The sequence below is a fragment of the Babylonia areolata genome, chromosome 13 (assembly GCF_041734735.1).
Source record: "Babylonia areolata isolate BAREFJ2019XMU chromosome 13, ASM4173473v1, whole genome shotgun sequence".
Taxonomy (NCBI): domain Eukaryota; kingdom Metazoa; phylum Mollusca; class Gastropoda; order Neogastropoda; family Buccinidae; genus Babylonia; species Babylonia areolata.
The window spans coordinates 21,066,444-21,085,578 of NC_134888.1; positions in this window are offsets into that span (position 1 = coordinate 21,066,444).

Below are 19,135 nucleotides of genomic sequence, written 5' to 3' on the forward strand. Positions count from 1 at the left end.
CAACTATCCGACAATAGAAATCAATTAGAAATGTTTTCAACTATCCTTCCTTTATAATACTTCGTAGAGAGCATCCTGTCTGGTGCTGTTAACGTCGAGTTATCCTTGGTACCGTTGAACTGCACGTATCGTATGTCAAATGTTAATGAAGAATCAATGTAGAACTGACCGGCACGTCATTTTTGTTATCAAATTAATATGAACACGAGGAAGCTGAGCAGGGGGGGGGGAGGAGAAGAAAACCTTCAGTCAAGACTTCCCAAAGAAAATGAGCACTCCCCAACTACTGGCATCGCGTCACTCGGCGGGAAATTTTGCAACATTTTCTCAACATTTTCTACACGAATAACGTCCCGGGTCGTCCTCATCTTACTTCTTTTTAAGAACGAGTGATGATTAACTAAGACATTGCTGCGGCACTTTACGTCACTCGGCTGAGGGTTGAGCGGGGGGGATCCGTTATTTCTGTGCATGTAAAAACATAACAGCAGTTCGAGGATAACGGCACCACAAATGACAATGGTGGGGCGACATGCCTTGGAATACTGAAAGCAGTATCAAATTATGGTGCTTAGAGCCTCGCCGACCACTAAGGCCATCTCGCGGGTATCGCCACGTTAGCATCTACTTCCAAGTGAAGGGATGGGTGGGGGAGGGGAGTACAAAAAAAAACCAACAAAAAAAAACCCCCAACAACTAATCACTGCCTCAAGCTTTTCACTCAAAAAGTGTGTGTGTGTGTGTGTGTATATATATATATATATCTCCAGAGTTTAAAACATTCAAATCTGAGTAAAAACGTTCTCTTCTTTCAATAAGTCCATCAGCGTCCACGGAGGGAAATCACGAAACAAAGTCTTCAGAGAATCTGCCGTGTGATGTCTGTGCCTAACGTCATGCAGATCCCAGCAGTCAATGAAAGGAGGTGATTGGGTTACTGCTACCCATATACATCAACATTAAGAATGAAAGAAAAACATTTTGAAGAATGGAATGCACTATTAAATGTAACAAAATCAGCTAACAATATAACCCACTTCAAAAATCTTCTGGATAACGACCCCAGATCATTAGCTCAGAAATACTGATGATTTTGACAATTAATTGATAGGCAAATTAGCATGCAAATGCAAACCCCAAAATACATATTTCAAGAAGGGACGTGGAAAAGCCGTGAGGCTTATTTCGTCCCAACTTCTCTATCTGTATCACTGATCGTGTAAATGGTATGTCGAACAGTTATCTTCTTTCCGATCAGTTATGACATCGAACATTTGAGTCTGTTGTGATTTATTCATTTATTTACGTATCTACACATATTTTTGTATACAATCATTTCATTTATCATCGGTCTCCAACCAAGGTACATGCCTTCAAAATGTTTGATTTCTTGGTTTTTGAAACTTGCTGGTCTGAAGTTGAGCGGATCAGTTACGACTACGAAAATTAGGTACAGTATGTCGGTCGAATAATAGGATGGTCATGTAGGAGGTTCTTTGACTTCCAACTTGTTGCAAATTATTCCGAACTTAGTGTTTTTGGTGTTCTTTTTTGCCAGTTGCCATCCACTATTCCTTGGAGTGCTTGGAGTCGGGGTACTTTTTGAATATATCTGCAAACTTAATCGTAAGTGTGCAGTAGATTATGCTATCTAATCTTTATGCTGTCTCTGCATATGTTGCGTGCTGGGTAGCTGCCATTTATCACCTGCCTTAATTTAAGACAGCTCAACCCGAGCCACATTAATGCAGGAGGACATCAGCAAGTTGTTCAAGGAGGCGTCACTGCTTTCGGAGAAATCCATATACGCAACACTACATCTGCTAAGCAGATGCCCGACCAGCAGCGTCAGCCCAACGTGCTTCAACAAGAGAATAGATAATAACATCAAAGTTCGGTTGCCACTTGGCGAGCATGGCATGGAACATGAACGAGAATCGTAAACATTCAACCCCAACGTGTGGGAAATATTTGGAGGAGCGTGTAAATGTTGAGTTTCAGTTTCAGTTTCACATTCTCAAGGAGGCGTCACTGCGTTCGGACAAATCCATACACGCTACACCACATCTGTTGAGCAGATGCCTGACCAGCAGCATAACCCAACGCGCTTAGTCAGGCCTTGAGTGCATGCTTACATATTTGTGTACCTATGAAAGTGGATTTCATTTTACGTAATTTCGCCAGAGGACAACACTCTCGTTGCCATGGGTTCTTTTTCAGTGCGCCAAGTGCGTGCTGCACACGGGACCTCGGTTTATCGTCTCATCCGAAAGACTAGACGCTCAGTTTGATTTTCCAGTCAAACTTAGGAGAAAGGGCGAGAGCGGGATTCGAACCCACACCCTCACGGACTCTCTGTATTGGCAGCTGAGCGTCTTAACCATTCTGCCACCTTCCTCCTAAATGTTGAAGCATGTTGAAAAGCAATAACGACGGGCCCAATAGCCGAACGGTTAAAGCGTTGGACTTTCAATCTGAGGGTCCGGGGTTCGAACCTCGGTGACACCTGGTGGGTAAAGGGTGGAGATTTTTCCGATCTCCCAGGTCAACATATGTGCAGACCTGCTTGTGCCTGAACCCCCTTCGTGTGTATACGCAAGCAGAAGATCAAATACGCACGTTAAAGATCCTGTTATCCATGTCAGCGTTCGGTGGGTTATGGAAACAAGTACATACCCAGCATGTACACCCCCGAAAGCGGAGTATGGCTGCCTACATGGCGGGGTAACAACGGTCATACACGTAAAAGCCCACTCGTGATACGAGTGAACGTGGGAGTTGCAGCCCACGAACGCAGAAGAAGAAAAGGAATAATAAATGTAATCATCTTTTGGCCCTAAATTACTAGTTTTGTCTTGTTCCATAGTGTGAGAGAGATCAACAAGAACACCCACACACATACGCTCGCACATGGATACACACGCTACCAACCAATTCACTAGTCCCTCACATTCGTAGATTGTGACAATGAGGTATGTTAAATGGGTCGATCTTAAATGTTATTATGACGCGGGGAACACAATGGTGCCACTTTTACAGTGTGACACTGTTTTGCTATCATTGTGACGGATGCGTTTGCATCATTATTTGGTATTTCTTGTTTTAAACATTCCGGGGTTTTGGTTGATTTTGACTTCAAGCAGTGGACCCTGTGTTGTTTTGTGTGTATAATAGATTTTCATTGGCTGAGGTTGAACGTCACTCTGTCTGATGACGTCATCTTGGTTTTGACGTGTCTTGTAGTTAAGTGGTGGGAGAGATTGAGAGATGCATTTCGAGAAGAGAATGTTCAGAGTAGATGATAGAAAAAAGAAAACACAACGCAGAATATTGAGAAATGCCACAGTGAAAAAGACCTAGGAATAATGTTTGACAATAAACTTTCCTTTGATACACATACTGACAATATTATAAATAAAGCCAATCAAATGATTGGTGTAATTAAGAGAGCTTCAATTACTTAGACAAAGATATATTTCTCAATTTATATAAAGCATTAGTTAGATCGCATGTGGAATATGGTAATATTGTGTGGCACCCATACCTTAAGGGACAATCTATAGCTATAGAATGGGTCCAAAGAAGAGCAAAGAAATTATTAAAAGAATGCAAGAATATGAGTTACCAACAAAGACTTACATACTTAAATCTACATTCACTGAAAGGTAGAAGAGTAAGAGGAGATTTGATTGAAACTTATATTAAATAACATAAATGAAGTAAATGCAAGACATATCTTTAGAATGTCTGACTATGACAGTACAAGGAACTCAGTAAAGAAAATTTGTTTAGAACACTGCAACACCAACATTAGAAAAAATTCATTGGCTAACCGAATTGCACAAATATGGAATGCACTACCAATCGAAGTTAAACTTGCACAAAATACGAACACGTTCAAAAATCTTAACGACACCATCTTAAAAAAGAAAAAAAAAAAAAAAGACTATGACGAATAAAACAACGTTTCTTGCAGAAGTGTACTTGCGCACACCGCCCAACAACATCAAACAAAAGATGACAATAAATAAAATAAATAAATAAAAGAAAATGGAAGAAGTGAAGATGAAGATTCGATGAGGACATAAAAAGACCGAGAGGTTTTGGCAGATGACTGCAAGTCCCTATACTACTACTACTACTACCACTATTAGGAGATGCGTTTCGAGAAGAGGAATGTTCAGAGTTCATGACATGTGGTGGCATATCATCCCGAAGAACGGTTAGTGTTTCCAGTTCAGCTTTTCTCCCGGGTGAGAGCACTTGGGCTATGTTTGATGTCGCTGGTGGCCGACTGATCTGAGGAAAGTCTGGTGGTGTTGCCCTCCTCATTGATGATTAAAGCAGTCCGATGTGGATACGGGTGGTCCGATATGTGCCGTACGGTAGGCAAATACTAATTGGAATGATCAGTTAATTAACCAAGAAGAAGCTGAATGAGAAAACCGACAGGTGATGAATTATTGTGAATCAGAGGCTGCTATATTATTGTGAATTATTATGAATCAGAGACTGTCTTATTGTGAATTATTATGAACCAGAGACTGTCGGAGTAAAGAATACCGAAGTGTGATTCATCTTGGAACAGAAATACAAATCGTTTTTGTGTGTGTGTGTGTCGAGAATGGAAAAATGAGCTCCAAGACCAACTGAAGGGGATCCAGAATATTTTTTTCTATAAGTGTGTTCTTCTTCTTCAAGACTGTGCAGGGACGTGAAAAGAGAGACTGTGGGACCTTGTGAAAGAGTGAAAATATCAACTTAATATAAAATACTAAATTAACATACTGGATTTACCTTATTGAGGATTTGTTACTGTTTCTTGTGAAACGGTTTCGATATATTATATGTGTCAATGATCTTTACTCTTCAGTTTCTAGTGCTCTGGTCTATTGTTTTGTTTACGGAGTGTTTGTGGTGATTGGATGTAAGATTGTGTGTGATAAAGGGAGGGAATAACGTAGAACACGCACAGAAATACACACACACACACACACATAACTTTCAGTGTCTGTCTATATTTCTAACAACAACATAAACACCGTCCGTAACAATTACCAAATAATGAACATGCTGTTTAGCGATTGGCAGTTATGCCTACGCACTCGACACGCTGTCATCAGATATATACATGATTATGACAAATTCATTTGTGCAGGTAAACTAGGGAAAGTCTGATTGAGACTGACATAAAATTCATTATATAAAAAAAAAAAATAAAAAAAAAAAAAATAAAAATCGACTAACATTTAATCAAAATTTGGACTTTATACTATCACTGGATCTTTACACCGTCACTGGTGTTTGACAGATCAGAAAGCAACCCATGGACCGACTCTTCAGTTTTTGCTGTCGTTTCATACAGTCATTAAACAGTGGGATATCTTCATCAATTCATTTTGTTGGCTTGCAACTATGTTGTTATTACTTCTTCAACAAAATATCTTCACTGCTTACGAATTTTCTCTAAATCTAAAAAAATTGAGATGTTAAGTGTCATGGACATAAACCAGACATTGGTGTTTTTGCCCATGTTTTCGTACGGTGTGGACTGCAAAATCAACAATTGTTCTGATGATAAACTTCCCCACAGATAATGGACACTTTATTAGTTGTAACGTGGCGGGTTTGTCGTGGCCTGGTCTGAAAATTATGGTAATCCTGAGGGTAATATATATATATATATATATATATATATATATAAAATCTCCCTACAGGTCGTATGATTTATGCAGCTGAAGCATCTAATTTAGACTGGTGAGACCACATCGTAAGTATATTCTATCTGGGAGTGCTTGAAGACAACAGCCTCAGATTGAGATCAGCTCCTCTGTGAGTAGTCATATGTCTAGGTGTCTTTAAGAGTATATTTTGTACATACTGCATACAGTGTTAAATCAAACGGTTTTCATATCTGTTTCTGTGTTACTGAATTGAATTTGTACTTCGAATATGGATTTTTTCAAATTACACACATCCTGCTTTGAACATGGATTGTGAACAAGGCATTCATTGTGAGGTTTGCTGAACAAGTGTTTAAAAGCACAGCCACCCCTTGTAAGGCTCAAATGCCCCCTATTGTAGATATTGCGGTGAAGTCTTTTCAACATTCCAACGTTTTCAGTCACTCAAATGTTCATCACTGAAGGAATTTCCTATGAATTCCGTATTGTAGATCTTGTGGTGAAGTCTTTTCAACATTCCAACGTTTTCAGTCACTCAAATGTTCATCACTGTAGGAATTTCCTATGAATTCCGTTGAGCAACACACGACAGTGCACTGACGACTATGTAGATTTAATGACAAGTACAAAAACGTGAACAGTTTGATTTGGTTTCAAAACAAATGCTCCCCTTTGTAGAACACAAAGTCCAAATCAAATCAAATAATGTTGCTTAAGCCCAGCCGGTCACAAAAAGACCCATTTCAGGGCTCAATACCTGTCACTTCTTAAAAAACCAGAAGATCATAAAAGCTGCAGCCAGAGAGCCCAAACAGGTCACCACAACGGCACAAGGGTGGAAATTTTCTTTCTGCTGTCTGAGCCTGGCAGTCACTGGGTGTGAAGATTTTCATTTACAGCTTAGGTCAGCTGTTTGTGATTTCTTTGGTCAGTTCTCCAAACAGGTGGAGACTGCAGCAGATTTTGTTACAGGGACAGGGACTGACAGCAGAGTCCAATTTGTAATTGTCTGGCATGAAGAGGTCTGGCATTTGGGCCACTGAAGTTGAGATTTCTACTGCAGCTGTAATGCTCAAAACACTGTTAGCTACTGGTTGTTACCCTCTGCTTTGCAGAATGGCGTTGTGTGAGTGAATGCGAAACACGTGCAAGATTAACTGCAAATGTGCAGTGAGTGAATCTATAAAAATGTTATTAATCACTTGTAATATTGAGCATTTGGAAATATGAGGGTTTTGACACTATCGAGTATTATACAAGTATTAGCACGTGGTGGGCTAAGGGAAATTCTTCTGATCATCCAGGTCAACATTGATAAATAAGTGCTTTCTGTATTTTTATATGTGTACATATTCATGAAAATGGATCAAGTACACAATAAAAATGTGTAAGTAATGTGATTGGGTCTCAAAACAAATGCCCCCCTTTTTAGAACACAAAGTTAAAATCAAACCAAACCATGTTGCTTATAGCCCAGCCGGTCACAAAAGGACCATTTCAGGGCTCAATACCCGTCACTTCTTAAAACCAGTGGAACACAAGAGAGTCCAAACAGATCACCACAGTGGTGGAAACTTTTTTTCCCTGCTGTCTTACAGACACGTGTAATGTGAAGGGTTCGTTGTTGCCTGGTCTGAAAAATTACGGTAATCCCGAAGGAAATTAGAGAAAAATATCTCCTAACAGGTCGTATAATTTATGCAGTTGTAGTATCTGATTTAGACTGGCGAGACCACATCATCAGTATATTTCATCAGGGAGTGCTTGACGATACCAGCTTCAGATTCGGATCAGCTCCTCTGTGAGTAGTCAATGGATTACCAGTCTTTAATTAAAAAGGGTGTATTTGTACATACAGCATTCAGTGTTAAACAGTTTTCATGTCTATTCCTGTTTTTGTGTTACTGAACTGAACTGAAACTTCGAATCTGCAACTTTTCAAATCACACACATCTTGTTTTAACATGGATTGTGAACAACGCATTGATTGTGAGGTTTGCTTAATAGCGTCTAAAAGCACAACCACCCTAGTAAGACACAAATGCCCCTATTGTAGATCTTGTGGTGAAGTCTTTTCAACATTCCAGCGTTTTCCATCACTCAAACGTTCATCATTACAGAAATCTCCTATTGCTTCCATTGAGCAACACAAATAGTGCATTGATGACTATGTAGACTGAATGGCAAGTACAAAAATGCACGCAATTTGATTTGGTCTTAAAACAAATACTCTCCATTGCAGAACACAAAGTTCAAATCAAAATCAAATGATGTTACTTATAGCCCAGCCGACCACAAAAGGGCCATTTCAGGGCTAAACTGTTAGTTCTTAAAACCAGTAGATTACAAAGTTACAGTAGGAAAGCCCAATCAGGTCATTACAATAGGACGTGGTGAAAACTGATATTTTCCGCTGACTGAACCTGACAGTGACTGGGTGTGAGGACTTTCATTTACAGCTTCGGTCAGCTGTTTGTGATTTCTTGGTCAGTTCTCCAAACAGGTGCAGACTGAAGCAGATTTTGTTGCAGGGATAGGAACTGACAGCAGAGTCCAATTTGGATGGGTAAGAAATGAAATGAAATGAAATTATGGTGCTTAGAGCCTCGCCGACCACTAAGGCCATCTCAAGGCTATCGCCGCGTCAATAACTACTACAAGGATAAAAAACAATTAAAACGAGTCACCACTTCAAACTTTCCACTCCAAAGTTAAAAAAACTTCCATAGTTTAAAACCTTCAAATCTGGTTAAAAATGTTCACTTCTTTTAAGAAGTCCATCAGCGCCCACGGAGGGACATCACGAAACAAAGTCTTCAAAGTAACCGCCGTGTAATGTCTGCGTCTAACGTCATGCAGATCCCAACAGTCAAGGAGCACGTGTTTCATGGTGAGAGGCTCGTCAAAGGGAATGCATATTTGGATGGGTTTGGTATGAAGAGGTCCTGCATTTGGGCCACTGAAACAGAGATTTTTACTGCAGCTGTGATGCTCCAAAACAAAAACATGTTTGTTGTCACACATGATTGCAATCGGGTTCTTCCATAAGCAGACATAGGTGGGCAGTGCATTTACATCAGTCATCAGAACACTGTGAAGTGTTGTTTGACTGTTCACTTTCTGCTGGATCAGAGTCATCATGCATGCCAGCATCACAGCACAGCACACCAGTTGAACCAAAATGATACAGCTAGTGGTTGAACGTTTCTCCGGGAGATCGCCATGAAATCTGTCTTCCAGCCTTGACCTTGATCAGTCATTCATTCAACCGGCTGATCAAAAGGCTTCAGATATCTAAATTGCGTAAAGGTCATTATCAAAATGAAGAAAATAGGAAAGACTGAAGTCATCAGAACACTGTGAAGTGTTGTTTGATGTTCACTGTCTGCTGGATCAGAGTCATCATGCATGCCAGCATCACAGCACTGTACACCAGTTGAACCAAAATGATACAGCTAGTGGCTGAATGTTTCCCCGGGAGATCGCCATGAAATCTGTCTTCCAGCCTTGACCTTGATCAGTCATTCATTCAACCGGCTGATCAAAAGGCTTCAGATATCTAAATTGCGTAAAGGTCATTATCAAAATGAAGAAAAGGGGAAAGAGATAGACAGATAGAAAGGCAAAGATCAGAAATGTGTTTGAACACAGACAAAAAAAGGTAACAGAAAATGTACACCAAATGGAAAGCAGAGTTCAGGGGACAATCTATAGGAAGAAGTGATGAGAAACAGAAAACAAATAGTACAGAGGAGACACAGCCAGGAAAGCAAAGAAAGGGAGGCATCCCCAAAATTAAAAACAAGGATGATGTTGAAGATCAAATTAATCAAATTATGGTGCTTAGAGCCTCGCCGACCACAAAGGCCATCTCAAGGCTATCGCCACGTTAACATCTACAAGTCAAGGGAAAAAACAACAATAAACAATAAAAACTAGTCACTGCTTCAAACTTTTCACTCAGAAAGTTTGAAAACCTTCTAGAGTTTAAAACATTCAAATCTGAATAAAAAATATTCACTTCTTTCAAGAAGTCCATTAGACTCCACGGAGGGACATCACGGAACAAAGTCTTCAGAGAATCTGTCGTGTAGGATGAGTGCACAGCACAATGAGAAAGAGGCAATTAGAAATAGGGAAATAATGTAGAACTTGGAAAATTTAGTGATGAAGAAACAGGAAAAAAAAATGACTTGGAGGGCACAGGATATAGAGTATAGACAGAATGAAGCAGTTAGAAATAAAGACCAAAAAGGAAACAGGACGGTTGATCAAAGAAAGGGGAAAAAAAAAACCCATTAATGTGGGATGCAAGTCAAATATTTATCTTGACAGTGTTAAAAAAAAAAAAAAAATCATATGACTGATGAGTGTAGATTATGAGCAGGTTTTTGTTTGCACATGTTGAAACGGATTATTCTAAAAGTATTCTGCGAGTGTTGCTCCATCATTTTAGTCTTGCTCTTGCTCTCAGTCTGAGGAGAAATCAAATTCAAATCAAACTGTGGTGCTTGGAGCCTCACCGACCACTAAGGCCATCTCAAGGCTGTTGCCACGTTGGCATCAACTTCAAATCAAGGGTAAAAACACACACACACAAACAGCAACAACAAACAAACAACAACCCTACAATAAAAACTAATCACCGTGTCAATCTTTTCACTCAAAAAGTTTTAAAGAATCTCCCAGAGTTATATCTGTGAGGAGGAAAAGAACTTTCGGGACAATGTACTGGATATGTGGCACTTGTAGGTGAGGCATGAAGAAATCTGCACTGCCAGATTTAGCTGTTTGCAATGGCTTCAAATTCACCATCGTCCCTCTTCAGCTTTGTAAAGACTCAAAAGGCACTGGAGGAAAGGTGAATATCACCACACATTCCTTTTATGCAGCTGCGTGAGCTGGGCCGTCATCACCAGTATGGTATGAGAGGAAATAATGTGCCTGTTGGTGTGCTTGCTAGTGTTGCGATTGTCAAGATGATAATTATGTAGACACTGAAACAAATGCCTTCGAAGTTGAAAAGGCGCATGTGTAATACATCTTCATGCCATTTTGAAAATGTCCCGACCTCAAAAGATCTTTGCAGCTGTCCAGAACAGTGACCTGCACAAAGAGGGCATCAGCCTTGTTCCTTCACGGTACAGGTCAGAGTGGGAAGGTGTTGATGAGGGTGAATATGCAATCAATGTGTCTGAGAATAAACGAGGAGCATCGTGACGGTGTCACGTAAGCAAGCAGTCCAAAAGAGCTGGATACAGAAAAGAATGATGCCACAGTTGAAAGAAAGGCATGTCATCAGGCAGTACAGGATCTGTGCCTCCAAGATCAGACTGATGGTAAATATTTGAGCAAGCTATCTAAAGACCAAGCTGGTTCTAAACGAGACGTCTGTCAGGAAATGCTTGCAGACAATATGCCATCTTGTATCAACAAAAGCAAATAAAGTGGAAGGTGAAGACAAGGACTGGCTATAAATCAGTCAAGAGGCTGAACTAGGTGTGGGTTGTAGGGATACTCTTCTCTATCCAAATGACTTTTCATCAGATGGCCAGCAGGTATTTTTCAAAGCACCGGGACAAAGTAAACACCCTCTTGGTGTGTTCTTTGACAAAGATCACGAGGAAGTCTTTTCCAAACAAGAACGATGAGATGAATGGAAAAACAATGAATCCCTCACGTTCAGTGAAATCTGTAAAGCAGAACTTAGGAAGGAATGCTGACAGAAGCGCTGCTTACTCTATCACCAAATCAAATCAAATTATGGTGTTAAGAGCCTCGCTGACCACTAAGGCCATCTCAAGGCTGTTGACACGATAGCATCTACTTCAGGTCAAGGATAAAAAAGTACAATAAAAACTAATCCCTGTTTCAAGTCACACAAAAAGTTTAAAAGATTTTCCAGTTTAAAATATTCAAATCTGATTTGGGGGAAAACAACAACAACAAAAAACAAAAAAACAAACAAACAAACAAAAAACCCCACCTCTTTCAAGTCCATTAGCGTCCACATAGGGACATCACTGAACACTATCACCAACATATTTTTCAAACTGAACAAACTGCAAATGCTTCAGATCCGATATCTTGCAATAAAAGCACGTAGAAAAAGTAAAGAGGTAAACGACAGTTTAAACTGCAGGCTGAAGGAAGAGGGCGCCCTGAAAATCTGCTGCGTCAGGATGAAGGATACTGTGTTCTGGAGACCGGAGACTCTACCAAACACGGAAAAGCCCTCTAGAAAGATCAGTATGCCATGATAAGACAGTTTAGCAAACCTACATTCTTGCCACATTCTCTGCAACAGAAACATGATAGATCTCCTGCATGTTCTGTATCACAGTGAACAATAATGAAGACAGTAATGATGAGCTCTCACAAGTACAGCTGACAGGAAAAGTCACAACTCATTCAGCAAGACCCTGTAACGTGTGCCCGCCACTGATGACTTTTCCCTTGTGGCTTTCAAGCTGAGAGGTTCCCCATATATCCACTGGTAGAAGGGGCTTCAGAGGCAGACAAACCAGTGACATAGAAGTGAAAGATTTCATTGGTAAGTATTTGACTTGCCAGCGACATGGAACTGGAGAGCTGAAAGACGTGTCTGACTTGCATGAGCATAAACATTCCAAATCATGCAAAAAGGTGCAAACCATGTCCACAGAAATGGCTTTCCTCTCCTTCCGATGTCCATGTCCAGGACGATTCTGCATCCTCTTACAAAGCTGGAAGGAGAAGAGAGTCTGCATTCCAGAGAACAACTTAATACCACCAAGAACAAACTGATGAACAATGTGGATGGACACTGATGAATACAGGCAGAAAGCAGATGAGGGAGAGAAATCGAAAAGCCCCAAAAAGAGCATGTCCAGAATTTAAAGAAAAAGAATACTTTTGGAGCAAAACATGCACACAAAGATGCAGACACATCAGATGGTTGAGCAATGTGGAATGCAAGTCAAAAATTAATCTTAACTGTTGAAAAAAAAAAAAAAAATCAGTTGAGTGTGTAATGGGCTGGTTTTTGTTTGCACATGTTGTAATGGATTATCTTAAAAGCATTCAGTGAGTGTTGCTCCATCATTTCAGTCCTGCTCTCGCAGTATCTGCGAGGATAAATAAATTTGAAATCAAATTATGGTGCTTAGAGCCTTGCCGACCACAAAGGCCATCTCAAGGCTCTCGCCACGTTAGCATCTAATTCAATTCAAGGGTTAAAAAAAAAAGAAAAAGAAAAAAAAGTACAGAAAAAACTAATCACTGTATTCATGTGGGATGCAAGTCAAAAATTTTATCTTGCAAGGGTTGATCCGGATTTGGCCAGTCGTTCTGACATGCACAGAACAGAAGTCTTCTTGCAGTGCAAACTATCTGAAACCTGAATGAACATCAGAAATGACGCAATTTCACAGGTATGGATGGCAAACACAGATGCACCAAACTTGCATTCAAATCATACTTGATGAACATACCTGCACTGTCTATATTAATTTCTGACACACACCAGCAAGAATCAGCGTGGAATGAGTGATAGGCTTAGGGATGTTGCAGGTGAAGCAAAACGTAGAACTCAGTGTCAGAGAGCAGATCGGATACACATTGGCAACATGCTTTTGGATCATTGTGAAATGTCTGCTCAGGAAGCGTTTCATGTTATCTATTATAATATTAAATTTTTAATCTTTTTTTTTGTGGGGGGAGGGGGGCGCAGGGGGGTATCATTAACTTTTTTCTCGAAGGAATGGGAACCTCTTCAACTGTGTACCTGTACACGGTTGTAACTATGCGTGCAACTCTGCTTTTCACCATCATCGTGACACGTGAATCCAGCACTGCACAACTGAACCCATGGCTTGAACAGAGTCAAGATTCACTCTCATACATTAATACATATTTTTTTAGTTTGGTAACCTGGCAATTGTTATGACACGTAAGTCGCTGCAAGACGACTTTGCTTGTCTGGGTGTCCTGTCTTTACGATATCCTTAAAGGGAAGTCGTCCATTGTCGTCTTAGCATACTGGAAGTAATCGTTTTCTTCTTCGTTCATCTTTATGTTCGTTGTGATCACCGTTTTTGCTTCTGCGTCATTGTTACATTTTAATGCGAAGAAGAGAGAAGAAAGAGAAATAGAGAGTAGAGAGAACTTTCGCGTGAATGTAGTCTTCTCTGTCCTAGTTTCGTCACCAAACACGGATGTATGTGTAAAACTTTTTCAAATTCATGTTGTTTTCAATATCTGTCGCGTTTTCCCTGGAGGCCTGTGTGCGAGGACATGGAAAATCCTGAACGTAAGTACAACAGTGACAGTGTTGTCAATGCTGCCTTCCAATGTGAGCAGCATAAACAGCATTATATTGGTCTGGAAATGGGTTGCAGGTCTACTTCCGACGTGACCTCTTGAAGTAAGAGAGATTAACAAGTCGGACTTCCGGTAATGGCGAGGATGTGAGCAGATTGTTGGGGTCTCTCAGCTTGTTGTATTATTCACGGGTGTTCAGAGTTTAAGGAACAGTTTCATCCTGTGAGAATTTTCATAGATGTTTCACGGATGTTTCATGCTCTTCAGTGTGTGAGATGTTCCTTTTTTCAAGAAATGTTAGCCAAATAGTGAACTGATCGTTGGTGTGTTAACCAAGATGGCGTTTTCAAGTGTTGTTTTTCGTTGTGAAAAAAAAGCTTCGTGTGTTGAAAACGCGTTCAGTAAGTGATTTTTGTCATCAATGTCGTGCCATGTCTGTTAAACGTTTAGCAAGCTCACCGTTAGTTTGACGAATGGCCCCGGTTTCACTCTGTAATCTCTCTCTCTCTCTCCTCCCCCTCCCCCATTACATTATTCCTTAGGTGATGTTCACTTTCTAGTGTGTTATTATTGTTGCTACTATGTTAGTATTAGTATTATCATTAATATTCTCATTGTTGTTGTTGTCAGTGGTAGTTGCGGTAATAGTAGTTTGGTTGTTTTTTTGTGTTTTTGTTGTTGTTTTTCTTGTTTAGTTTAGTCTTGCACTTCAACCTTCTTTTCATTGTCAAATAATGTATTTTCGCCATTACGTTTGTGTATTGCTTGTTACATATGAACGAGCACGATATAAGCTCATGCTTGTTGTTGCTCAAGTCTTCTTAATTGAACGCTGTATTGCACCTTGTTTCTTGATATTAAAAATGTTTAAACCAAGAGAGATTAACGGATGTAGATTTCTCTGCTCTTGTGAATGCAATAAACTTTAAACAGAATTCTTCTACCATATCCGTCACTGGGTGAAAATAGAGTGTTGTGGAATGTTATTTGCCTGTGAACCTTTCTACTGCTTTCTGTCTGGAAGAGCAGTTGTTGGCAAGAGTATCCTGTATCCTTACTATCTACCAAGAATTTATATTATTTAAACCCTCATCCTGGTTGACAAACATGATTGTCTGCCCCAACAGGAAAGACTGCCTGCATCAGAGGCATTACACTCCATTCAGCTTTCTGCTTGTTTGCCAGCTAGAGTCTGAGCAACTGTGTCAAACTTGATGTCAGTCGCTTAAACAATTTTCATTCATCTCTTGCAGACCTGCGAGTGCTGATCATTAATGAACTTTTTATGGTTGGTGCCAACAAGCTTGCCTTTGTTGATCAGCGTCTGCGCAAGGTGATGGGGTGTGACAAACCGTCTGGTAGCGTCAGTGTCCTTGCTGTTAGTAATCTCTTTCAACTCAGACAAGTCATGGATTGCTTGGTCTTCCAGCCAAGTCACAGTCCACATGAAAGACTGGCTCCTATACTGTGGCAGGATTTGTTCAGATTGTTGGAGCTGACAGAGGTGATACAACAGAAGGATGACATGATTTCTGCTGACCATTCTGAATAGAATAAGAGAGGGACACCACATCAGAGATGATGAAGAGATAATTAAATCTTGCATCGTCTGGTGTGCTAGACAACACCTTCCACTCGTTGACTTGTCAGTGAACACAACATCAGAAGTTTTCCACATTTGCAGTCAACTGAAATAGGTTTGAAAACCAGACAGCGTGATGGGGGATATCAATGCAGCACTGAAAGCTGAGCTACTGGAGAAAGCTCGTGACATGACTGTGCAGCAGACAGTCTTCCATCACTGCTGACTGTGAAGGCGGCTACCAGGTTCATGCTGGTTCACAACATTGACATTGGAATTGGTCTTCTGGCACATTGCAGCAAGTTGGACACACAGGCAGTGAGGATCCAGAACGTGTGTCTGTTCTGTGGATCTGTGTTCTGTATGATGCTGAAAGCATCAGGAAAAAGACCTGTGAACAGAACAAACAGCTCTAAACGCTGACCATCAGCACAAAATGGACTCATGTCTTTCAAAATGATAAGCAGTTTCACGCTGGAAAACGTCAGAATGTTGCAGTTCTTCGTGAACGTTTCCCTTTGACGGCTTGCTCTACGATCACATTCACAGGCCATAAGGCTCCATCAGCACACCACCACCATGTAAATGCAGCTCTCAGCAAATATATATATATATTTTTTACAAAGATATATTCCTAAGGTGTTCTTTATATGCACGTGAACATGGCAGTCTGAAAGGAGTGAGCTGTACACTATCTCTGTATCCTAACTGGTATGAATGGATGTCTTTGCAGTTGTCTATAGCCCAGGTGACTACAAAGGGGCCATTTCAGGGCTAAATACCTCTCAGTTCTTAAAAGCAATTTAAAAGAACCCAAAATATTGTTAAAAAGTCAATCAAAACGTCAGAAAGAGTAATTCACTAACAACCTACTCAGTTCACATAAGATTTAAGTTAAAGAATTGTAAACAACGTGGAAAAAATGTTCACCCATTCAGCCACTACAAGGAACACAAAAATCCCGATGGCGAGTTCCCCCCCCCCCCCCCCCCCCCTACAAAAAGACTGAAACATTGGAATGCTATCAAAACTCTGGAAAAGTTCAATCTGTTTACACAATTTTTAGGGAATTGTCTTTTATTCTCCTGAATTAACAACATTTGGATCTTTCCATAGCGAAAACAAACGGTTTAAATCATTAATTCCTCGCATCTGTTTCTTCACAAACACACAGTCAAGGGGGACTTTCTTTCGTACAATAAACGTGCTTTGGACAAACCTTGACTCATTGGTTCCTGCCATAGAACAGCTGCAAATCGGTTTCAACTGCCGAATGTAGGGGTTGTGGGTTCAACAGACCTTTCAAGGATGAATGATGTAATGTGGTGAAACGGGGTACAGTGGACGACATTTACCGGAACTGCTACCAACAAAGGGCGATCACCCATGCAAGATGAGGGGGCGTTTGCTGATAACACCTCACATGGATATTCAGAAATCAGGATTACAGACTGACAACCACCCATGGAAACAGCAGTCAGCGAGCACCTACCAGACTGACCGGACTGACGTCACTCCACTGGCTCAATTATTACCACTACAGAGGCAGACTACACCCTGTACGACTACAAAGAGTGCGACCAACAAAACCTGAGTGAAACTACGAACTTTCCACAATATCAAACGCTCAGTGTCCATTGGTTTCGTCATTTGTAAAGCGTGTGTGTGACCCATGGACATGGAAGAAAAAACATAACACCGAACATAATGTATAATGTAGGATATGCTGTTGCACGAAAGTTGCATGGGAAACTCTACAAGCCAGCAGCCGATTTGGTTGAGCGGATCTGGCTGACCCCTGGAAAGAACGAGGAGAGAGCAGACGAACTCCTTCGGACAGTTCGGCTGGTCAAGCCGTACCCGTCTGTCAAACTGCAGGGATTGGGGGAGTGGCTCAAACGGGTAGGTCGAATTTTACCAAGATTCTTTTAGTCTACCTATTACTGTAACATCAGTTTGAAAGGTAATGGCTTTTCTCTCGAAACATCAAACTCGGAAAGCGTAAAAAGCAACTGCCCCAACCGCACGAGTAATGGAACCCTGGAATTCAATAAATATGCCCTCTTATTTGGGGATGGGGGGCGGCTGGGAGAGAAATCGATTCTCCGAAGGGAGAAAAGAAACCACAACACCACCTTATGGGCTTAACTATGACGTCATCAAGGATGTTGCCTCAAATAAAATTAAATCAAACTATGGTGCTTAGAGCCTCGCCAACCACTAAGGCCATCCTATGGCTATCCCCACGTTAGCATCTACTTCAAGTCAAGGGGCAGAGAGAGAGAGAGAGAGAGAGAGAGAGAGAGAGAGAGAGAGAGATTGCAATTTAGCTCAAAGGAGAGGGGGAGGGGTGTAGGCACAAACTTCTGCCTCTTCAACTGTCAAATATCAGATCTGCAACAGACAGCTGCTTCAGGACTGGACTGTTCAGTCATCACAGAAGCAAATGTGATAATATCATGCCAGATCCTTTGGAGCTAAACGTATACGGCATTGTTAATCCACTGTGAGGTGCTGGGTGTGGCTGTAAGTAAGTTCCCTGCTGAACCTGGTCTTCGACATATATGCAGGCAGTGACAGGTTATCTATCAACTGCTTCATGTGTGTGTGGGCTTTGTATCCTAGCATTAGCAGTCCTGAAATTCGTCAGTTTTGTATCAGCAGTGCGCCAAGAATACTCTGTATCAGTTAAGTGAGGGGTGATGACGACGGAAAGAGCCCAGCATTCAGTGTGGCGTGTGGAGGCTGGGATGACGTGACATTCGTGTCATGAAGCCATTCAAGAACAAGTACTCTTCCTTCAGCCTGTGTTCACGGAGGAATGGATTATTCCTCGAAGCTCAATTGACGTTCAAGACAGGGCGGCGTGTCGCATGAGAGATCAATGGAAGAAATGTGTATGGAAAGAAGGCTTTCTGGTCGAGATGGACAAGTTTATTGACACAAGATCTGCAGGAAGGCCAAAGACTTCCAAGAATACGTGCATTGCCATGATTTCTGAATCAAATCAAATGATGTTGCTTACGGCCCAACTGACCACAAATGGGGCCATTTCAGGGCTGAATACCCGTCAGTTCTTAAAACCAGTCGCAGAGAACACAATGCTAAAAGGTCGATTAAAATTTTTTATTATTTTTTTTTTAAAAGAAGACAAATTCAGTCACGTCTCACTCAATCAGCGTGAAAAAAAAAAAAGAGATAACCTCACCTACACGTTTCATTCCACGTAAAATCGAAATCAAGTTAAAAAATCTGATTTCCTTCTGGAACTGAAAAAGAGTGTCCAGGAGGACATTCCAGATCTGCATGGAGTAAGCTATAGAATTAGTCAATTTAGTGTTTTGATAATCATGCAGATCTCAGCGGGCTATCAGAGAGCCTTTTTTTGACACTTAGAGGCTTGTTGCACGGCACACCTATTTCGGAACCCGCTATGGTAGTGATAGAGGGTGAGTTATCACGGCGATAAGACTCTCTCCTGGATTGGTGTCCAGAGTTGCAGGCTGGTTTGGTAATGACTGAAGACAAGCAAAACTAAAACCCAGGACTAATTTTTACTTTTATTTGG